The 24,628-nt window shown below is 39.3% G+C and overlaps 1 long non-coding RNA gene across 1 annotated transcript; it reads left to right on the forward strand.

The window, feature by feature from the left end:
• The first annotated feature begins 6,506 nt into the window (after positions 1–6,506).
• LOC112313097 (uncharacterized) lies at positions 6,507–10,555 on the forward strand. Its single transcript, XR_006656757.2, has 4 exons — positions 6,507–6,662; positions 6,755–6,892; positions 7,951–8,110; positions 9,947–10,555. It is a non-coding gene; the product is annotated as an uncharacterized lncRNA (long non-coding RNA).
• The last annotated feature ends 14,073 nt before the right edge of the window (positions 10,556–24,628 follow it).

The following is a 24,628-nucleotide window of genomic DNA, read 5'->3' on the forward strand; positions in this document are numbered from 1 at the left end:
ATTTTATCAATGTGCACATGTTTTCTATTTTAGCTTTCACAACTTACTCCTTTTTCTTTCAAACAACATTATAAAGCATTTCCTTCTTGATAGATAAGACAACTGAAGGCCTAGAATAATGAGATGAATTACAAGACCACAGTTTTTAGTTAATCCCCAAAGAAGGGCTCCTCTACAGATTTCCAGATGAACTTTCCCGCAGCCTTTTATGAAAAGAGGCGGAATGTAGAGTTTTAATCATTAGTTCTCCAGCTCCCTGCCCTTTCCTTGAGTTGTCCTGGTTAAGAGCATCTTCAGGTAGAAGCTAACCCACAAGTTTCAATAAGAAGGGGCTCTGTGTGTTTTGTCACCTGGGTTTCCCTGGGGAAAGAAGATGTAATAATTACTAATAAGTATTTGTTAACTCAACGAATGAGTGAATAAATCAATGGGAGTAATGGCTCCTAACAGAGCTTTGCCAGTGGCAACTGGGCTCTCTGCAAAGCTCCCCAATGGTGGGCCTCTGTCTGATCAATGAACTGACTCAAGCTATGAGCACACCCGGTCAGCATGTCTCTCTTGCCCGTTTCACTCATTCTCCTCTGGACAACTTAGATGAGGGTCCGGTGCAGAGGCCACCAGTTTGATCTGCTCTTCTGCACCAGCAGCGGTTAGAAAGCATGACTCCTTTTAGGATCAGATGGAGTAGGTGGAAGAGGGCTAAATATCTCCCAGGTGGAGACAGGTCAGGTGCTGTAGGTGTTTAGGGAGTTAGCAATAGTGTTGAGTTTATGCAGGACTTGCCACTGGTTCAAGATTCATCCCGTTCTGCACAATGCTGTCCTTCCTTCTGTCCTTTCCCTGAGACAACTAGCATGCTGCTTCCAAAGCATTGCCATGACTCAACTCTGCTTCGCGTCACACCAGCGCCTTGCACTAACAAAGGTGGTGGAACCACAGCGCTATGCGATGCGTTGCTCTGCATGCTGGGAACATATTGTTGGGGTTACCATTCCTCGTTCCTTACATCGCCTTCTCAAGGAGGCCCACAGGGACAAATTGTTCTAAGATCTCATAACCAGAAATAATTGTATTCTCCTGAGCAAATGGACTGTTCTTTGTTTTGAGAACATTGAAATTTATGTAATGGATAATGTTCCCTTCTTCATGTAACCTATCTGAAGCTCAGATTCGAATTTGTAGATTATATCTGGTAAAAATATAAAACTTTCTTGCAAGAATTTTATGTCTCTTAATTTCATTGTATTTTCCCTTCAGACTTATTCACCTGTTTTAAATTTAGGTCATCTTATTGTATCATTTAAAAAAAATAAACCAATGTAAAACCTTTGGGTAAAAATCAGGGTATAAAAAATAAAAATAAAGACTAGTGTGTTCATGGAAAACCTTCATTTTAATTTCTTTTAATCCCCCAGGCCTTAATTTTACACCTTTTCCTACCCCAATCTCAACATTAATCCCCCACTGTCTAGTGTCATAGTCTCTTTCAGATTCATTTCCTTTGTAAAAATGTGACCATTGTATTAAAAGGTCTTAATAACACATCCCTGCAGTTGCTACTTTCTAGAAATGTGAATTTAGTTGAATTACTTAACTTTCATTTATAAGAAGAGTAATGATATTTATGTTTTGGGGAAGGTTGTGATAATTATATGAAATATTGTTTGTAAAATATCTGATATCTTCTTTGAACATAGTAGGTCTTTTCAAAAGATTGAAAACATGATAATAAGTAAAAAATGCACTGAACTTGGAGTTTAAGGTCTCTTTTTAACTCATGAGCTTATGGCCTTGAAAAAATCATTTTACTTCTTAGGACCACATTTTTTTCTCATATGTAACTTTATGGCATGGCCATGGAGTCCTTAGGAGGCCAGCTTTACTATCCTTGGATTTTAAGGCTGGCCCTGAGTAAGGTGGGAGAGTGTGCTCTCAGTCTGCTCATGAATATATTCACCTGGACGCAGAGGGTCTCGGGGAAAGGAACCCAGATGTGAAGCAGGGAAATGAAAAGGCTCATTGTGCTGGTCTTGATGTTCTTCACTGGTGTTGATTATGGTACTTGCAAGGGGAGTAGCGTCTTCTGGAATACCCTGAACTGCTAGTGATTATAGTCCTGAACTCAAGTAGATTTCCAAGTACATGTCATTATGGGTGTTGCTCTCTGTAGCGAGTGGTTTGTAACCTGATTACTTGGTGAATACTTGGAGAGGTGGCAGTGGAACAAAGAGACCGGCTGCTGCTGCTCGACGGCCATGTTAGCCGATGACCACATTTGGTTCAGTCATGGAATCAATCAGAACAAGTGCCTGTGTTCAAGATTTGGTATCTGTTCAGGAGCTATTGGGCAATAGGAGACCCTGAAGCAAGAGGGAACTCATTTGTCAAAAGATAAATAAAGGAAGAGTTGGTAATAGATGATGTAGAAGAATAATCTACACAGAAACGAAGCTGCACTCGTAACAGCTCATCAGGACGCAGGGGAGCTTTGTGGTAAAGAGCACAGCAGTTTTTAGTGTGTGGTTTCGGCCCAGTTATTTAGTCTCTCAAAGCCTCAGTTTCCTCCTGTCTCAGAGGGATATTGATACTCACCTCATATGTTTGTTCTAAGGAGATAATGTAAATGCCAAGATATGTTAGCCATAGGTAAGTATTACTATTAAAGCTATTAATATTATTATAAGCCTCAAGTTCACACTGGACTGCAAGGATTTGCTGCCCCTAATCTAATAAACTGTAAGAATGTAAGATTAAATGTTAAAAACAAACCATTAGATGACTGAATGATTGAAACAGCGTACATTTTGAGAGAAAAATTCTGATGAGTTTTTTAAATCAGGGCACCGTTTTTATTAGTTTTTATCCTATCATTTTATCTCAGGGATCTTACTGTAAAAAGATAGCCACCTACCTTTGCTTTTGATTGACTTCATGAGGTGGGATTTTAAGTTAAGTGGTTTCCATAAACTTCCCTCATTATTTCAAGTCCTATTTTGTCTACTTCTGTCTTCTAACTTTGTGTGGGATAAATGTAAATTTGCTCAACTTGTTCCAACAGAGCATTATGACCCTGAATCCTGAAAAAAATCTTTATTTTGTAATGGAACTTTAAAAGAAAGGTATGAGAAGTTTAAAAACATCAACCCCGCAGAAAGTGAATGTGAAGATACTGTGGAACTCCTGTTAGAAAAACAGAGAAACCACTGGAAACCAGTCTGGTCTGGGTGCCGGGATTTGTGTCTCGGTGAGCCTCAACTGTTGCTTGGTCCACTGCAAATTAAGTGCAATTTTGAGATTCTAAAGGGTGACAATGCGTGGTAGGTACAGCCTCAGAACAGAGCACCTGGGAGTGGTGGTTTTCTTGTGTTTCACTGTTGGAATCTTTCAGAAGAGAAGTGAAATTCTATAATCTGAGTTTCATTGATTTATTTAGTTTTGACCAGCATTTTCATGTGTAGTTTCTCCTAAGTTCAATGTTAGTCTATTTCTATTTGAACTCTTTATAGGTGATTTTGCAGGAAGTATTTTCATAGAAAAGAAATTAGGATTGAAATCTAAGATTCTGGCTGCTTAACACTTAGAAATCAGGGTATCTTTAATTCAGTTTCTTGAAGATGGTCCACAATTATTCATTTTATTATTGAATTAATGCACTAGTTTTTTCAAGCAGTTTCACTACATTACTTCTGTATTAACATTTTTTTGAATTGTGGTAAAAAATAACATAAAATTCACCATCTTACCCATTTTAAGTGTGCAGTTCTGTAGTGTTAAGAATATTCACATTGTTGTGCAACAGAGCTCGAGAAATTTTTCATCTTGCAAAATCGAAACTCTGTACCCATTAAACAGTAACTTTGCATTTCCTCCTCCCCCAATTCAGTTTTGAAGGGGGGTTTGTATATGTTTTGTGATTATAGTTTGATGAGGCCAGAGGTCATTTAGATGAATTGCAAACTGTAGGTCACTATGTACTGACTTGAAAATGTGAACAACTGGCAGAAATGATTGTTCATTGTGAGGGTTTTAATTTATTTTTTTTTATTTTTAGTTGCAGTATAGGACCTGGTGGCACACCTGCAGTTCCTGAAAGGCAGGTATCACTCCTGCCTTTGTTTTGAGTAGGAAAAGAATCCAGGTCTAGAGACCAAATCAGTTGTTTTGGTCTAGGAATGTTTTGAGTAGGAAGGTTTACAATCAAAATCAAAACCAGAAATGGAATAAGGCAGAAAACCCTGATAATGAAGGAAGATAACTTTTGAAATATGTAAATAACTGAGAGACATTGTGAAATTATTTTCCATTGAGATATTAGAAAGGAAAATACTCACCTCAACATTGTGATTTAAGGGAAGACCAGCACAGCAAAGGGATGTATTAAGAGGTCCTTAACTATCCTCTTTCCTAGACTTTTCAAAGCTGTGCTTACGGGGTCGTGTGTGGCCACAGTACAAGGCAAAATCCAGGAGGAGGTGATGTTGAAATGTGAATAGTGATACCTCACAGCCTTCATTTTCTTACCTTAAAAGCATTAAAAAAAAGTGCAGAGTCCTGGTTGGGAAATGAACACCATGGAAGAGGTTTATGTGCCGGAAAGAGTGAGGGCCTGATGCTTTGGTGCCGTTCTCCATCACTTATTTAAAAAGGGAGGATGATGAGATGCCATCTTATTGGCTACCGTCATTATCTTCATTAAAGTGATGCCTGAAATCTGACACAATGACGATGGTGATGGCGCTGATGTGGCAGAGATGATGAGAGCAGTGATCATATGAATGTGTGGGTGGTCCCTCTTTCTATCAGGCCTCTTGCCTGATGTCTCACAACTGAGAAACTCAAGTTTTGATGATACTTTTAAAGCTCTATAGGGTTAAATTTGTAGACCTTATTACCTAGAGTCACTTAAGTCTTCGTTCTAGGGTGTTTCAGGTATATTTTATATTAAACAGGTTTTTATGTATCAATCTGGGAACTTAATTATCATTTATAAACTTGTTTCCTTGCTAAAAATGTAGTTTGAGTCCAAAACAAATAAATTTAAAATTTCAAGGAAATACCCTTTTTAAGTAGGAAATTGTTTCAATTTGTTCTTGTAATTCTATATCAGCATTTAATGAAATATTTTAATTTGGTTTTGGATTGAAAACTATACTTAATTTTAATAATGGAGAACAGTAGGGTAGCTAAAAATGAACAATATTGCACGTAAGTTCTTGGTACATACTGGTTGAATTAATTAAATACAAAGACATTTATATTTAGTTTTTTGATTTTGAAATATAGGGTAAGAGTTTTTAAACTTCAATTGCATTTTATAATGATGCTTTTCTTATTTTGATATTAATATAAATTTTCATGTGTCTAAATTCACATGTTTCACCTACTCCGGGCTTATTCTTAGCGGTGGGGAAAGTTAACCTAAAATTAAAAAATATGTTTTAAGCAATCTCCAGATTAGTTGGTCCAAACACAAATAATAAAGTACAGATGGTATTAATATTACTTAGGTAATGATGGACTATAGGAAAATATAATATAAAAGAGTAAGCTGTTATAGTGACCTATTTAACTGAATCTGGGGTGCCAATATACTCCTGACTGTTATTTTTTTAGGGTCCTTTCTATGGGGGAGTATATAGTGATAATCCCAGTTTCAATTACAAAATATCAGCATATGAATAAAAACCATGTGCTACATCTCTTACCTCACTTACTGCTTGCATTGATCAGCTGATTTGGTCTCTAGACCTGAATTCTTTCCCTTTCTCAAAAATCCACCCAATTCTCTCTCCCTCTCTTGGTTGATGGGCACAGCCTTCCAGGTTGGAGGGAGAGTGTTTGTAAGACCCTCCTCTACCAGGACCTACAACAGAGTTAATGCAGTGGGCACACCCTTTGAGAAAAACTGTCATCTACAACTTGGGGACATTAAAGAATGTGGAAAGGGTCCAGGGAACACTAGAAATGATACTGGATTAGAACGCTAGGGGCCTTGTGGTTAGGCTTAAGGAAACTAATAATTTCATCAATATTTACCAATAATTGAATGTTTTCCATGTACCAGGTGCTGTATGCAACATCTTGTTTAATCATCACAAAACCTTGTAAGGTAAATTGGATCAATCCCATTTCAAGATTAAAAAAAAAAAAACCCCAAAAAACTCCAGAGATTTAGAGAAGTTAAATTATCTTCCTCAAGCCATTGCAGATGGTAAAATGGAGCTGCAGTTCAGTCAGAGATCGTAAGACACAGAAGCAAATGTGCCCATTATTCTGCCAGTGCTCGCTGTGTTGGTTGTGGCAATTTGAGACGTGGCTGCTATTCTCTGGGTAACCATTTTGTTCGCTTATGGCCCATTAGTTAAATTTGAAGTTCTTTAGAGTCCTCCTTCGGTCTGCTTCCTTCCTCTTTTTCACCTCTGGTTATTTTCTTCCCACTTCTCCTATCACTCTCAGATTGGAAACAGAGGCTGTGATTCCTGTCCATTCTCCCCCTGCACCCCAAAACCTGGTTAATTAGGACAGAGGAGCCAGCAGTGCAGCGACAGTCAGAGTCTCTTTTTCCCCGCACTTCAGCCCAGCTATCAGGCACATTTAGATTAGGCTACTCCAGGATATCCATGAGTAATAACTATAAGCTTTGCCATAGATAACTGTATTGGGTATGTTTAAATGTACAACTCTGTTTTTCTATTATTATGTGATATTTCATGTTGACTTGTCAAACTGAAAAATACCCATATTGATTTTGCAGAAAGCTTCACATGTGAGATAAATGCACTCAAAGACTCCTCACAAGTAGCTCTTTGGAGCTTCAGATGTGAAATGGATCATTCCTCAATCTGTAATAGAGCCTTCTGTGAAGATCTTCAATCAAACCTGAGAATTCAAGGTGAAATTGAGGGGAGGATGGGAAGCCCCGAGAGGGGAATTTGAGTGAACTAGCTGAGAAAGGAACCTGGGGTACGTGCTGCCTCTTTTTTTTTTCAGTTCTTTTCCTCGGCATAGGAAGGCTGTCAATCATTGTGCGACCTTACACGCTGCATGCTTGTAATACCTGGGTACGATGGGGTGGACAAGCTGTAGAGGGGGCGTCACACGCACCTTTGGTTTCTTTCCATTTGTCATTTTTTTCTGACGACCTTCGGGTTATTTTTGAAGTGGCTATTTTATACAGATTTATTACTAAAGTTTCTCTTTCCTCCAAATTAAATTATTTATATTGTGTTGTGTTTGATAGAATGCATTTTGTCTATTGAGAAAAGCATAAATAATCTTCTGAAGAAGTTAGTGATGTACGGTAACTACTTCAGTCAGAAGGAATTGTCATCTTGTGTTAAGTAATGATCCTAGTAAGCACATCTTATTTAGCAATCATGTTTGTAGATCATGTAATGACTTTTAATTAGTTTGTTCCCAGTAAAGCAATAAGACAGAGTTACCTCCAGTAAGGGAAACAGCAGTCTTCTGAAATTAGTTTTCCTGTTACATTTCTTATTTATTTGGGGGCATATTTTCAGTTGGACATCTGTGGGTTAATTAAAAAAAAAAAAAAACTCTAGAAGTTTCAATGGGCTATTTGGTTCAGGGGAGCAGTGAATCCTGACACCAAAGTAAGTAATAAAAACTAGGCTTTGGAATTTATGCTCTAATACAGAATATGTTTGGTAATAATATTTGATGCTCAGCTGCTATGAAATGATTACTATCCCATAACTGTGTCATAGTTTTCCTAAGCCGAGGGGACAGTGTTGTTTGTTAAGCTCACATATTAGTATAATCTTAAGAGCATATTAATTGCCAGGGAGGTTTATATGTTTGCTCTGCACATGTGTTTAGAGATCACCTCAGCTTATACAGCATAATTTTAGAGATGGAGAAAATGACTATTGTAATACTTGCTACTCTCAGTTTCCTCTACAGCAATGCCCTTACACCTTTCTTTTTCAGGCGTTTTGTAGCATCCTAAACAGAAGGATATTGAAGGGAGCTGATTCTGCTTTGATCCTTGTGCTTGTTGTCAAAGCGCTTGGGATTGAAGAGACTGTTGGCTACAATTGACTGTGACAATTAGGAGATGATCAGAGCCCTAGAGTGGAGCACTTAAAGGGTAATTTACATGTCAGTTTGTCGAATAAAAAAAAGATATTCAGCGAAGGTTTTTTTTTTTTCTCCCCCTCAGAGCCTTGTAAACTGCAATTTGTGCTCTGGTAAGAAAAACCTGGCAGAGGAGTTAGGATAGCCATTACCATTTGAAAAGAAGCAATCATAAGGCCGCTGCTGAGCCCTTTGTCCACTAAAAATGCTGATTTGCAGGCAGTCAGTGAAAAAGTGGAACCATCACTAAATAAAACCTTGAGCTAGGTATCTACCTCCCCACCACCCCCCTTCGCCCAACCCCTTGGTGGCTTTTTAATGTTTGTTAAAGGTGGTTTAAAAAAATGTATCTTAAATCCTACACTGACTATCATTGTAACATTGTTATTGGTCATGAATGTCCTTTCCTAAAAAAGATAATGAAAGGATGCTTTGAGGAAGTGGTGGGTGGAACACACACCGAGAGCCAGTTGACAGCGCTGAAGCTGGCTGTCCCATGTGTCTCGGCCTTTTCCCTTTCGAACGTCAGCACGGTTTTCCTCTAGTCATCCTACGCTCTACGCCGTTTCCCCCTACTGTGTCAGTGTGCTTCTAGGCTTTTCCATGTTTATTTATACTCCCGTTTTAAACTGGGAACTATCTTTCTAACTTTCACATATTTAGCTTCTTTGGGTGAGTTGGCTATAAATGTAATGTAGGTTTAGTGCATGATGTGCTGTACACATGTGGTCATCTCTTTAGTTTTCTGTTAAAACTTGTGTGTGTTTAATCTACACACACAAGTAAAACAAAATAGCTAGAGAGCTAAGAGAAGATAATTGCCAGTACATATATGGTGATAGCAGTTACACATCATCCATTTAATTGTGAAATAGAATAAGAAAAATTAGTTATTCCAAAAGTTTTTGAGCCCGCTCCCCACCACGGAAATCATGAATAACAGCAACGACATATGGTTGCAAGATTTTCATTTGGATAATTGTCAAAACCAAAATAAGGTAATATATCCACACAATCATCTTGTCCAGACATACTCAGATTTGGTGTGTGTGCTTGATTCAGAGATGCACATGAACTTTCAATGGCAGATATGTTTCCCATTCCATTTGGGGGATGTTGGCCATGCTGACGGGCATTTGTAGAGAGGTAGCAGAGGGATGGGATGAGTTTTTCTTTATCCTAACACATCAGGTTTTATTGACGAGAGATAGGAGCGTGCATGGTTTTCACAAGCCAGAGGCTCCAACAGCCCATCGCTGTGTCTTTCACCTGGGCACACTCAGTACTTCCAAGTTAGAGGGCTTTATTTCTCTTAATCTGTGGCTAATACCTTAATAACAACAAAACTTTTTCTTCAAGGGATGTTGTGAAAGGAGATGCATTCTACTTTTGGGGGTTTTTGAAAATGACCGTAGTCCGTGAGGAGCCTGGTGGAGAGAAGGCAGTAACTCAGAGACCGAAACGATGCTTCCTCTGCCTGCTTTGCAGGAAGGCCCTGAGCTTCTTAATAGTTTTATAACTCCCTAGTGTCCCCTGGGTGCATGACCACCCACCCCTGCAAAGAAGAATATACAACACAGAAAAAAAATGAGGGTAAGTGAATAGGTTATTAGGTGCAAAGAGGATAATGAGAGGGGGAGTCAGAGAAGGCCGTCTGGGCTCCCTCACCATGCCTCTGGAGAGTGTAGTAAAGGCATATCTGTATCAAAAATCAGGCCCAGCAGGAGGTATTGGTCTCCCAGGTAATGCGCGTAAATGATGAGCAGATGAGCCATCCTCCTATTGATTTAAGCATTTTGTTCCAGCCAGTCACAATTAACTTTGATTTGTTTTTACTTTCCTCTTATAGGTTTGCATTTAAACCACTCTTGGAGCACTAATGGTATAAAATTCTGGTAACTGCACATTCTCTTTTTAGAGAGGTAATGAGTGAATGAATGAAAAGGCAGGGATTATTTGCCATTCTAAGCGGGAACTGTCAGAAGATTTCTACTTGAATGAAATTGTTTTGGAAGGTGAGCTGGAACAAGACTCTTGCAACTAAAGCGAAGTGACTCTGCCTGTGGTTTTTCAATGTTTCTCTTCATCGAAGAATTCTGCAGAACTGTTCTTGGATTTAGAAGTTGATTTACATTTTATTCATTGGAGATTATGTAGGTGAATCATATGAAAACATTTAAAAGTATGTGTATTTGACTGTTAGTAAGTACATGGGGGTCTTTTGCAAGCTCATTTGAAATGATTTGGAATGAGTTTTCCTATTTACCATCACAGTGTTTTTACAATGTATAAATTGCCATATTGTGACAAAATAAATTATTGAAATGCTTTGAAAAGTTTTTAGAAATAAGCCTAACAAAACAATATGTAAATTGTTAGTTAATTCACACGTTAATTTATTGAAATGTTGCTGCTGCTGAAAAGTTCTAGAGCCTTAACGCTACATTCCAGAACATTTACTGTCTTGTTTTAATAAGCTGCTTTCTTTGTACCTGTTTGGTGGTGGCACAAAAGTTGCCAGATTTAGCAGGTGAAAATCAAGACTTCCTAGTTAAATTTGAGTTTCTGATGAATAGTGAATACTTTTTTTTAGTGTAAGTGTGTCCCATGCAATGCTTGCATTTTATCTGGGAACCCTAGGTGACACTCTGATATTGCAACCAACATTGGATAGATGGTTTAGCTATTTATAAATTATAAATTATCATTTGTAGATCAGTTTACTTTCACTGTCATATTAGCTAGGCCAGCCAGCATGCTGCTTTCAAATAGAAACCAAAGGCTTTATAACTCATTATGGCTGAGTTTAACTTCCCCCATAATGTTCCCGGGGCAAGCTGTGACTTGTCATTTCGAGTGTAATAATTCCTTCCTGACTAATGTAATGGAGACTTCGGAGAGGGTGGCTGGAGGGGGTCTAGCTTACCTACGCTGACCAGGCTCTGACTGAGGTGTTTGGAGGTTACAGAGATAGAGAAATGAGTGATGCAATGAGAATGTATTAGTTTCGTGAAGCCGTATCTTTCCTTTCAGGGCAGTGTCGTGACTACCCACGTAGCTAAGTTTGAAAGCCTTGTAATTCTGATTTTGGTGGGGTCTTCTGGGAAAGGAAAGATTCTGTGTCCTTGCATTTTTATTTTATTTATTTCATTTTAGTTATTTTATTTTACTCTGTTTACAATAATCTAGTTGCCATGAAAGAAGCTAAGCTAAAACTTACAGAAAATCAGATTTCTCTTGACAGCATCAAGAGACAGCATCAGTTCAGGCTGCTGGAACAAAGTGCTATACACTGTGCAGTTTATAAACAACAGGCATTTCTCGTCATTTTGGAGGCCGGAAGTCTGAGATCAGAGTGCCGGCCTGGTCAGATTCTGGTGAGGGCCCCCTTCCAGGTTTGCAGATGGTGCCTTCTTCCTGTGTTCTCACACAGTGGAGAGCAGAGCACTCTGGTCCATGTTGCTCCTTATAAGGGCACTAATCTCATTTGCAAGGGCTCCACACCCCTGACCTAATCACCTCCCAAAGGCCCACCTCCTAATGCCATCACACTTGGTGTTGAGACTTCAACATACGAGGTTTGGAGTGACACAAACATTCGGCCCATGACAATTTCTCACTGTCCTTATGCTTTTCCTCAGCATTTGTCAGATGCTGTCAGTGAGGACTCTCTGTAGCACAATTTGAAAACCCTGTTTCCCACCCCCTAAGCCCCCTTCTAATTTCATCCATAGCTTCAGGGAGTGGACAGTTCCTGGGAAGCTCAGGCCTCTGGAACATTTTTTGAGTCTTCTAATTTCTGCCTCAGAGCCTTTTCCAGAACTGTAGAAGCCTGCTCAATCCGCTTTCTGAAGCTTGTTGTGGAAACATGGGGTAGTTAACATCCTCAGGGGCAGCCTGATAGGAGACAGGAGCCCGTGGATAAATGTTCCAGCCACATATCTTTTGGACAGACATTTCGGAGAGGCACTTGGCATGCTTCTCAGAGGTCCCATCTTCAACGTCAGGGACCTTATGTCCCCTTACGGTGCATTATGTGGGTTGGCCCCAAACTTGCCTGCCTCATTGTTTCCATTCTCTGCCACCTATTTCTAGGGATAACCAACATGCATCAAATTCCTTGTTTCTGGCACTGCATTCAGGGACACCCCAGCTAGGTACTCCTGATGCTCCTTTGCTCCCAGCACCACAGTTCTCTCCTCGTTCTATGACTGGATACTTTGCTTCCATCAAGGCTTACTTTTCCTATTGTCAGAAGAGAGTTCCGCCACTGTTCCTACCACCAAAACCAAGTCATATGGCTTACCAAGTACGTCACGCACACCCACCTCACCTGAACTTGCCTTTACAATAAAACCATTTTTTATTGAACCCCCAACTTGCAAATTTCCATGCAGTTAAGAGTTCAACTATGTGACGGTTTCTAAAACCTTCATGAGGTTGTTAGTTTTGAACAATAAAAAGGATGAACATATGCAATTCCTTTTGTGCTTTGCTGCTTATTGGTAGTTTCTTCTGGCAATTATAGTAACTGGTAGCCCCTCTGGAGTGAAAGTAGAAACTACCCATAGTCCTAGTGCCACCATCACTGGCAGGATTAGCCACACCAATGACAAATAACAACATTAGATGCAGCTCAGTCTTTTCCTGGTCAGCGATGGGAGCTCAGTTACAAGCCAAAGCAGGTTCTGTCTACTGGGTCATACAACTATAAAAGGGAATCTAATGTTCTGCCGTTCAACGTGTTAGACGAGAATATTTTCAGATCCGATACAAACAGAAGGAACCTCAACATGTGTATCAATGTCTAAAAGAAACTTTTAAAAGTTTTTTTGTACATGAGAACTAAACTTCTCATTGCCTATAGATTAAATTATTTTGATTGGCTGAATTTCAATGGATACCTTAAAATGTAAATAACAGAAACAATATAATTATTATGTGTTTAGTTACAAACCAGTTGTTACATCTGAATCCAAAGTAGAATTAGGATATAGGAATCACTGCAGTTAATATATATAAACAAATATAAACTATGCAACTGATCCAATTAGAAATATTAGACACATACACGTTTACATAACTAACCCTCACAGTGGGAACAGACTCCACCCAGAATATTTCTTAGACAGATTTTAGGAGAGGCCAAGGCATCTTCTCCCTAAATGCCTAAAGCCAATCGGTATTCAGTCTGTCTATATTTAAACCATTCTTTGGGTAATAGCACTCAGCCAATGTAGAGGTGTTAGATAACTATCCTAAATTATACAGGTGTGTATGTGAACGATCAAGTGTTCAGCATCATCAATAGACAAACATTTGTGGCTTTAACTTTCACTGATGGGAGCATTTTCTTCTCAGCACTAATGCCAAACACCATTTGAATCAGAACTGTTTGATTCTCGGGGCCCCAGATGACAGTCTGATGAACCCGTGTCCTTTTGTAGGAGAGAGAAATATTTTTTTACATGTATATCACCTATAACTACCAGAAGTTAGGGACAGAGGTGACAAGCCATGGATCCCCACCAGCTCCTATTCAGCTACCCATGAGCCCTTTGGGATGTGTCCCAACATTCTCATGCGATAGCCATGATTTCTTACCTTATACCTTAAGCTCAGGGAAATTGCTTCAATTCTGTTAAGTAAGAATGACTTGGGAATATTGGCCATTCTCCGCATTTAGAAGCATAGTGAGAAGATAATAGTGGACCAATCATAAATTCAAGCTTTGAAAAACTGACCTCTTGACTACTTTGCAAATCAATATTGACTTTGATGTAGAAAGGGTCTCCAGTTCTTTCTTCTACAAATGAGAAGTGGCACAGTCAGGATTAGAGGGTGAGTGTTTTGTCCTTGATCTCTCTGCCAGAAAGTTAGGCAGAGGCCCGAACAATGTACAGGGACCCCATACCTTGAGTTATTCTTCGGTTAGCAGCACCCTTCTATACCTTCTGCTTGTCGCCAGGGACCTGTTGTACAATATTATTACATAACTGACTCTTTGACTAACAGTCTAGTGGTTGTAAAGAGGTTCTGACTTTATGTCCAGCCAACAATTTAGGTACTGGTAGAATCTATATTATTAATTTTTTATTTTATTATTCACTCATTCTCTAAGTGTGCTAATATCTAACACTGCATCATTATGTAATCTGATACTTGATATAGCACTTAGAGAATAAGGGACTAATAACATTAAATTAGTCCATTGTAACTAAATATTACAAAATTTGCAAACAATGCTCTGAGAGAATAAAGCAGGCCTCAGAAAACATGATTTTCCCACACACTTTAGTTATGTGAACTTGAATCCTCCTATTACCTCTCCGACTTCATTTCCCTAATACTTTAAATGAAGGAATTGAAACAAATGATCACTAATTTTTTTCCCAGCTCTACATTCTATGTATTTGTTGAACGATGATTAAAAACATAACTACGTAAGTGCTTTAATTGGAAGGATGTGCTTTAATTGGAAGGATATGCTTTCATTTTTCTTGGCTGTTTCAACTTTTAATAAGTTTAATTTACATAGAGTAGTAACATTTTCTGCAGAACTCTAAGAATACATTAATCCTTTGACTGAAACTTCTGTTTTTTGATGGGTAGGCACAAAACAATTAAGAATTTATAAAATAAATTTCAGCCTTATTCACGTGTCAAAAATCTAGCAATAAGATGAGCACTTGCTTTTTTTAGAGAAGCATGCACAGGCTTTTGTTAGTTCCGGGACGATAACCAGGTGTTAGGATCATACAATGTAGAACCGCAGATTGGCGTTTGGCGGACTGCCAGAGACTATCGGGCCAGAAGAACATGTCGATTTGTGTATATGCTCAAGATTTTGTTATCCGCTGTCAGGCTGTCTGACCATTTTGGGGATTCCTATTCTATTTCTAATTCTTAACCTCAGGCTAATTCTCAGAATAAAAATATGATCGAATAAGAATATAGATCAGAAAAAGTTAACTTGACTGACCAAAATGAAGAAAAATGAATTTTAATATGTCCTATATTATTTGAAACACTTAAAAATACTTATCAAGTATGAAAATGTGTCTGGAATTTATTTTAGATTATTAAACTATTAACTTTTATATTTCACAACCATAGCTTCTTTATTGTTATACAATCTCTACATCTTTGAAGTGGGTCACTTTTATCAATATTTCACACATGAAATAGCAAGTTAATATTACTGATAGTGACTATAAATTGATTTGATGTATTCTGATATTTTCTACTGAGCAAAGTTTACAATATTATCAATAATGTTATTTGGCAGTTAAATGCTTTAGATCATCTTATAAACACATGCCCTATACACATTGTGCCTTTCCAAGTTGTCATAATTGATATTTATCATTATAAACTATTTATCATTATAATGTATCAACAATAAGGCATCATATAACATTAATACCATGACTAGTGTTTGCAATTTCCAGAGATTCAGATACCTAATAGACCTAAATTGGGTCAAAAGAAGGAATAAAGGAGACATTCTGGACTCTACATAGAAAACATTCAGAGTTGATTTGGTATCAAATTTAAGGAGAAGATGTGCCAATAAGAAAATACACTTTTTCAGAATTAAATTCGGCATTTGTTACTTAATAGCATTTGTCATTTCCAATTTTTCATATGTAGCAAATTAATTTAAAATCCTCTTGCTCTTCCAACTGCTTTTGTGTATTGTGTTTCTTTTTTTCATATTCTTTTGGATAACATTTGAGAAAAAATAAGACTACAACAGTCAATGGTTACCATCAGGATGGAAGACAGTTGTAAGACCAAGGAACAGGTGGAGTATGTATGATGCGAATATTCACTTTTTGTGCCACCATTTTGTAGCTACTCAAAAAAAATTTTTAGCAAATGGTGGATATTGTTTCTTTACAAAAAATGGTTTTGTACTGGATCCATCTGCAAAGTATAAACATGTCATCAGCACTCATTTTCCATCTCCAAAAAACATTCCCCATGTCCATATTTGATTTTCAAGTGCATCTGTGCACTGATGGAAACCCTCCCAACATGCTGCCACACAATTGCAAAGCCCACACATTTCTGTCTTTGAATCGAGCTTTCCCCGGAGCCTGGCCTCCCCTGGGTGTAAGCCTGTTTCCAGGTTGCAAAGGGCCTCCGGGTGACCCCACTGAAAGGAACCTCAATGTCCACGGTAAGGTTAAGTTACTCCTCTCAGCGAGCTGATTTTGTCCATGAAGTTTTTTCTACTTCGCTAAAAATTTTTTTTTCTCGTATTTTTGAATTTCTCTCTTTGTGCCTTCACTACGTTTCTCTAATTATTAGTGCTTGTACTATTGAGTTTCTCAATGACTGAAGTCACGTGTAAGAAATAAAGTGATAATTTTGATATTAGTTTGGTTACTCAGAAAGTTTAAGTAGAAAAAGCAGGGAGTTAATCTCAGCAAGTTGAAAAGCAAGCACCCCGCATTCTATGAGTTCCTAATGTTATTGGAGAGTCACATAATCTAAAGCCAAACATCACTGAAAAATTTAATCTCTTCGTAAACACAACCAGAAGTGGACTCCTTGGTAAAGAAGGAAATTTTACTTCACTCCATTATTTTCCCTACACGAAACTAGGGTTCCCTTTGCTATCGAGCATTGGGGTAAGCCTTGCCTGTCATTTTTCATCAGGTTGTTTTAGGTAATTTTTGTTATGCCCTCATTACTGAATTGTTTATCAATAGGTGCAGCAAGTGTCACTAGCTTTTCTCATCAAACCAGGTCTGACAAAGCGGCACAGTGCATGGGAAAGAGGCAGCTAGGTGAAACTAATGCCATAGATGTTTGATTCATTAGGAGCTTATTGTTAAGGGGGATGTCTGATTGTAAAGGCTCAGTCAAGCAAAAGAGTGCAGAGTAATCAGTTGGATTTATAGTTTGCAGGGCTCAGAAAAAAATCAACATAAACCTTTGGATATAGCAGAAACAGAAAAATCCCCTTTGGGCAGCCCTAACCTGGAAGCAGCCAAATAAGGTCATGCTACATGAAGGTTTCCTGTTAGGTGATGGGAGATAGAGGCGGATTAGAGCCATATGGCATGGCCTATCATACCTTCTGACTTAAGATAACAAAGCCAAGCTTTGTGCTTAGCTGTTTTTGACTGACATCATCAATTTTATTTTATGTTGGTCACCTCCGGTAACAGGAAAAAATGGCCTAGGGTTGATAATACATGTTCTTTTTTTTTTTTTCTCCCCTGTTAGTATTAAGATGCCTACAAGCTAGTTTTGTGCTGTTAAAAATTTCAAAGAATTAGTAGCATGCTCTTCTATCACCCATCCTCCAGCAACTGCCAGCCCCACTCCCCCTTGTTTTCAGTTTGTACCTTGCAAATGAGAGGCAGCCTTATTCAGAACCAGATGTAAGGCTCCTAGAGAATGAGCATAAGCTGGTGTACTTTAAGCCTAATGGGAAGTTTTATATGCAAGGGCCTTGAACTGATTAGTATAATTCCCTCTTTAATACAGCTGTCCCTCCAGATTAAGGTAAACCAAATGTTGCAATCAGAGATTAGTGTACCTTGCCAGTTATTAACATCCCCGGTGCTCAGCAAGCACGTCAGACGCTAATGCTGTGTATTTATTTGCCACTTCCTCACTGTAACTTGAACTTCTGCACCTGTCAATACATTCCAGGGAGGAGAGGGGCATTGCTGGAAAGCAGAAGTTTTATACCTGTACACCTGTTTTGTTTTGTCACAGCTTCAATTTTCTTTCGGCGTGCCAGGAGTGCCAGGTGCTTTAATCTGCCACTTCTCTGGTTTGGTGAAGAGAGACTTTGTAGGCTAAATTGCATTTGTTACTTTCATATGCTTCCTTTTATGCAACTGGAGAGCTGCTCAGCTAAACTGGTGGCAGGCAGGCAGGCATGCATGCCTGTGTGTGTGTTTTCTTTTAGAAAAGAGGTAAAAGGCAGGTGAGGTTGCTTTCCCAGACAATACACTAAGTCTTCTGTGTTTTTCAGCTTCGGCAGTGTCTTAAGTCACAAGGTAGGTCTCACAGCTGTAATATATTTGGCAGGATATCCTGCCTTCTTGCAACCCAGATGTCAAGAAAGACAAAGTCCTGGCTATCTCAGAGAGATCTGGCTATGTTTCTTTCCCTCGCCAGCCCCCATCGCAGCATACTTGGACTCTAGGGCTGAACCCACTCAATAAACACGCAGGAGAAGCTTGGGACGGTGGTTGGGTTGGGCTTCTGGTAAGGTCTGGTCCTGTCTCAGGGCTCCCTGATCCTGAGTGTGACATACGGGCTATGCAAGTAAGGGAAAATAATGGAAAGCTTGAGGAAGGGACCTCACATTTGTTGAATGTAGTGCCTTTGTGATTTTTATCAGCATCTTTTATTACTCAGAGGTTGAGAATCAAGAAGTGCTTTCTGTGAAAAAGGCATAGTTTGCTAAGTAACCACTGGGGTCATCTCAGGGTCTGATTTTATTTTTTTTCCTAGTTGGGTTTAAAGCATGTAGCTATACTGTTACAGAGTGATCACCTGATGCCAGCAGCTGAGGGGCAACATCGGCCCCCGCCCCCACCGGCCCCCCGCTAAGTTCTGTCACAGACAGGAAGGAGCCGTGCTTTTCTAGCAGACCCGTGACTGGAAGCAGTGCCGGTTCAGGTCGTTATCAGTGCCCAGAGAACATTTCTTTCGCTTGCTCTTTTTCCCAACTCCATCTCGGGCTTGCACGTGGACTGCCTGGTGCGGAGTTTCTCCCTGTTATGGTTTAATAGCAGATTTTTTAAAAAGACAAAAAATATGTTCATATCTTAGGAATTATGTCTTGCAGCCTACTAAATATGCTAATGCAGCACTAAGCAGGGATGAAGTTCTTGCCATACCCCCCAACAGTTGCGTGGAACCCTCTGCCAAGTGATTGTTAATTGTGAAGCACAAGCAGGCTTTGCAATCCATCTTAATTGTCATACTTACTTCAGGTTTCGTGATAAGGCTTGATGTTCTGTTTAAAGTGACAATGTTGACAAGGGGAAAGGGTGTGGGCCTGTGCCTGTGGTTCTGAAGGGGTTGCGTGCTCTGACCTGCCGAAGGTTGATATGGACGGTCTGCGAGGGGATTTTAGTTGCCATGGGGTCCCCAGGCGGTTGAATGGAGAGACTGTCTGTCTTGCTTTTTCCTGTTAGGATCCTGACACGTGGAGCATTGATGAACTCAGCACAACGTTGAATGGGAGCTTTTTGGCAGCTGAGACACTGGGGCTAAGCTGCAGGTCAGAGATAACACCAGTGCGGATCCCCTTCTGCACACTGTGACTAGCGCGCTTTCTTCCCTCCTGAGTGCAGGAAATGGCTCATGTTAAATACGTTCACTTTTCAGTTTTCCTTTCTTCTAAAATGGAGCTTGACAGATTGGACTTTTCAGCTGCCCCCTTTTTCACCACCTCTGCTTTCTACCTCAGAAATACTCTTCAGGAAGCAGGAGTTAATCTTGGTGAGGAAACGATAAGGTGATGCTTGATTTTCAGGGGAAAGCAGAAGGATACGGCTGCCCCGCTGCTGCACGTAAACTTGTAACTCCCACCTTTGAGGCTTTGCCCTCACATCTCTTCAGGACAGACCAGAAGAGCCTGCTGCCCAGAGGAATGTAAGGGAGCAGCACGCAGCGTGATGTGGCATTGGGGGACAGGAAGGACACATAGAGGAGGCGATGCTGACTTTTAAAGAGGGGCTCCCCTGTACTTATGGGGCCTCCCCCCCAGAGGGTGCATTGCTGCTTCCGCCAAAACGCGTGGGCCTTGTTTGAGGTGCAGCTGCTTGGTGCAGGTTTCAGGCGTGTGGAGAACACGGAGAAACTGGCAGCAGGAGTTACTTTAATAGTCTTTTGCCAACAGGCTGTGTTCACCAAAGCGATGTAGAAGGAATTCCGTCTAGTTTTAGTATCTGGCCTAAACTTGGGCTGTCAAAGCTCCATTTAAAGAAAAGGTATTTGAAATTGGTTCTCGTGTGGTATCAGTTAGTGACTGGGATACTAATAAAATTGAAACCACCTCCAAACCGAGTTGAATTCTGACTTGGGGTACATGAGTATGGCCTCAGTGAGGCCTGACAGTTTTCTTTTCTCTATTTGAGTACTCGATGTACTTTGAAGCAAAAGGGATGTGCATAAGGGTCGTAAGGGTATACGTGAGTGTACGTGTGTCTGCGCGTGTGTGAATGCACGTGTAGCTCAAGGGGGCAGGATAGGGGAAGGGAGATGGAGTGGAGAGAAGGGCAATAGGAATGGGGAAAGCTTTCTGGTCAAGGTTCAAACTCAACAGAAAATGAAAGGGTTGTGGGCGGAAGTGAGAGTAACAGTATAGTCCTAGGGCTAACACCTTGGAGCAAGTAGGGTGATGCTGTCCTTTGATCTCTGTTGCCTCGTACCAATTCTGTGCACCCTTTCTGTCCTCCTAGAGCAAAGCTGAGAGAGAGAGAGATGTATAAGAGCCAAGTATGATAAGTCAATGACCCTGAGAAGAGTGATTCAGGTTTGGAACTCCGTCAGAATTTGCTCTGACGGAAGGAAGTGGCACCAGGTCTTCCATAATAAAACAATTTTCCAGACCTCTCCATCCAATTGTCCTCTGTGGGTTGCATCTTCTTTGAGTGGTTGGCACTAGACTTATTCCTGGACCTACTCCAGATACGTCTCTGGATACTACTGGTGGGGGACTTACGGGAACCTTTGAATTTCCCTAAGTTTAAGTTCAGAGAGAGGAGCCAGAGCTGGACAGCCTCAGGACCTCGGAGAAATAGTGGGTGGAAGTGTTCAGTACAATCACTGGCACGTAGTAGATGCTGAGTAAATCCTCATTATTCCTCTTTGAAGAATGACACCGGTTGAACTGTTTGTGGAACACTTTCTTTGGCTGTGTCTGTCAGTTGTAGCACTGTCTGAGGAAACTGGAAAGCTTGCAAGGGACTCCTATCCTGAATAAAAGGGTTAGGCTTAGTTGTGTTTATTATCTGCTTGAACTTATCTGCTTGGACTTTAGGTCCAGACATAGCATCAAAGTTTGAGTTGACCCAACTACTCTGATCCTAGAATGTGTGGTCACACGTCATTGTGGTGAGGTCAAAGGGAGACAGCTACCCACATAATGCAATTTTAAGAGCCTGGAAAAGCCCATATGTTCTCCAAGTATCTCCCCTGATTAATGATGGCACCTGTTAACATTCTTGATATTTCATTTAGTAAAACAATTCCTCTGAGTAAAAGCATGTTTTCTTGAATTTCTTCTTTATGATGCAATTAGGATACTTGAGAGATGCCAGCTTTCATTATGTGGATGATGTTGATTTCTTATTTACTATCTCTGTGGCAAGTGGAAAAAGAAAAACTGGATACAAATGGCTGTTGAATGGAGGTTTATTAAGATTAATACCACACCTTGACCACAGAATGGGTCAGGGAGGTCACTAGGTTTTGGTTTGTATTCCCCCAAATAATTTTGGGTTAAGATATATAGGTAGCAAAAAAGTTTTAGTCAACTTTGTGGAATAAACAGAGCTTAATTTTGGATCTATTCCTTTTTTTTTCTGACAAGACTTTAATTCCAGGTCACCCACTCAGCCCATGAGAATAACTGCTGTGCCTATATTATGTTGCACTATTCAGAGTCCTTCACCTGGAAGATGGGAGGTTAGGGATTCTCAAACAATTTCCTGCTGTAGAAGATATTTTAACATATTGGACACTTCCATGGGTATACCTTGATTGTGGTACAATGGGCATTCTATTCTAACCTTTATTTTAAACATTTCTCCTTTAAATAAACACACCTTTTCCTGAGATTCTTCAGTATCCCTTAGGAAAGGCACATCCTTTCCCTTGTTCATGTCCCTCACGTCCCACTGCTATCTGAGAGTTGCTGCCTTGAACAATACCCTAATTATCTAGGAGCTTTTTTTCCACAGTTTGTATGCCCTTGCCCTTTCTCTAAGAGCCTTTCTCCCTTTAAGTATGTATATGTGCATATGTGAATATGTTGTGGAAGTGTGTGTTTATATGTACACACACATGTGTGTGTGCGTGCATGCATATGAAATAAGCCCATCTTATGTGGGTTGCAATACACTTAGGTCAATGGTTGTTTTATACACTGAAGACTGTTGAGTCACCAATGAACCTTCTCTTTGCATAATGTCAATCCTTTAAGTTTTCATCATGTATCACATGAATTTTATCATTGAAATTTCTCGTTTTAAAAAAGTGTGTGTATTTGTTTTTCTGACTGTGCTAGTCTTACATACTTGTAGAATATTTGGAAATACAGAAAATTGTGGGTGGGAATAAATTTACCCATAATTTCACCATCTACGGTTCACCACTGTTATAACTTGGTTGTATTTTTCTACCTCTTGACTTACTGTTTCAGGTATTGAGAATGCATGGGTCACTCTACAACTTTAAATTTTAATTTTCTTTCCTGGCCTGACTCTCAGTTCTCCAAGTTATCCTCATGCCTTTTACGCTGATGGGCCCCAAGTGGGACCAATATTGCACTCTAGTATCTAAAGCTAGATCTGACTTGTATTCTGGGAAGCTTAGCTCACAGCCTCTACATTATATATTTTGAACTTTTTAATATGTATTTTCCTGCTCTGAATCGGTGATTTATTTTGTAATCTTTGTTAACACTTCTTTTCAAGTTTGAAACAAAAGAAATTATCTAAAAATAACTAAAGACTTATCCTAGACTTTAAAGTAGCATGAGCCAATAGGTTGACACCTTTGATCCCTAGGTAAAAAGTTACAGTTCTTTTGTTCCTTTTTGCAAAAGGAGGAAGTGGGGGTGAATTACACAGTTGATGCTATTCTATGCATGAAGGAACCTGCTTTTGAGAGATAGTAAACAAGTTGCAACATTTTTTTTGTTAAGTAGCTAATCTATTTAAAATTTATTTATTGAACTAACCCCTACTATGTTGCAGGCACTATTCCAGGCATGTGAATCCAGGATTAAATAAAACCCACCAAAACTCACCCTTATAGGAGCTTACTACTTCAAAATAAAGTAGTTAAACTTTTTTTTTACTTTTTACTTAAATTCCCACTTACAAAAAGTAATTGCTCTTCATTTTCCAAATTCTGAGTCGGTTTTGAAGCATGTAGGCTAAGAGATCTATTATTACAATATATCAAATAATCTCTTTCCTTCCAGAGACATCTCACTCATGGACCTCTCCAAGTTCCGCGTTTCAGCAGGCAAAAAGGCAAACAAACATAGTGGCAAAGACCAATTTTGATGAGTTAAAATAAATGTCTTTGATTTTAACATACGTTGTTTTGTTGAGGAAGGAGATTTTAAAAACACAAAGTAAAACAGGAGCAGTAAGAGTGGCTATGTTCTTACCACTATTTTGAGGAGTAAATACAGGATGCAAACTTAGGAGAGGTACTTTACTTTCATATAGAACTGACAGTTTGGTATTTGAGACTATGAGTCTTGTCAGTTAGCTTAAAAAGTAATGGAAAAATAACTATTAGTAGCCAAGCAGAGAAATACTGTGAGGCAGAAAACATAAGCCACAACTGTGTTCAATTCAAATGAATGTGTAATCCATAGGGTCTCTGCGAGATGTGAGGTCGCTGAAGATACAAAGAAGTGTGTAGAAATTAAGAAACGAAGCAGAAAATGGTCATCTTGGCGGTTTTATTACCCACTTGTTTCAGTTCGAATATTTTCAGTAGTTTGTCAGCCAGACACACGGAAGTGGACACGTTTTGATCAGAATCCAGGCTATGCCGTAGGCAGTCAGAATGTGGTATGGCAATATTGAAAGTTTAAATGGATGCTACATGAAAAATTATCCTGCATTCTCGAGTTTACGTCTAAGAATGGAGTCTTTGTTACTTTTTTTAGAGGTTGATGAAAAAAGTGAGTGTTATACTTCGCCCAAGAAAAGAAGAGTGTGTGTTGGAGACAATAACTTGTGCAGTTAAATAACTCACTGTGTGGGGCAGAATATAGCTGCTGAGTAGTGGCCAATGGTGCAGACTGTCAGCTAGAAGTGTTGACCAAATTATTCACAAGTGCTGGAAAAGTCAGAAGAAGGAAGAAAAGAAAGGAGGAAAGAAATAATGACTGAAATGTGAAAAAAAGCAAGCGAACAAGGGAAGACTACAAAGGCTCATATTAAGACATAAATATTCTGGAGTTTTGATACTAGCTTATCACTAGGAAAATATAATATTCTTTAGGTGGGGTTGTGTAATTTAGATCTATAATTATTTGGATATGGGATAATCTAGGAACAGAGAATATAATAAAATTTTATTTACTAGGAACTACAGGAAATCCTTCCTAGCTTAACTGATACCTTCTGGAAAAAGATGTAGAGATTCTAAGTTTATCTTTTAATTCAATTTTTATCCTTATTTTGGCATGTTATACTTAGTTTCAAAAAAAGGTAAACTAAAATCAACCCTTGACTTTATTTCAAATTCACACTCTTTCCCTTTATTTCTCCACCAGACATTGTCCCTGTCATATCTCAAA

Source organism: Desmodus rotundus, chromosome 2 (genome assembly GCF_022682495.2).
Source record: "Desmodus rotundus isolate HL8 chromosome 2, HLdesRot8A.1, whole genome shotgun sequence".
Lineage (NCBI taxonomy): Eukaryota > Metazoa > Chordata > Mammalia > Chiroptera > Phyllostomidae > Desmodus > Desmodus rotundus.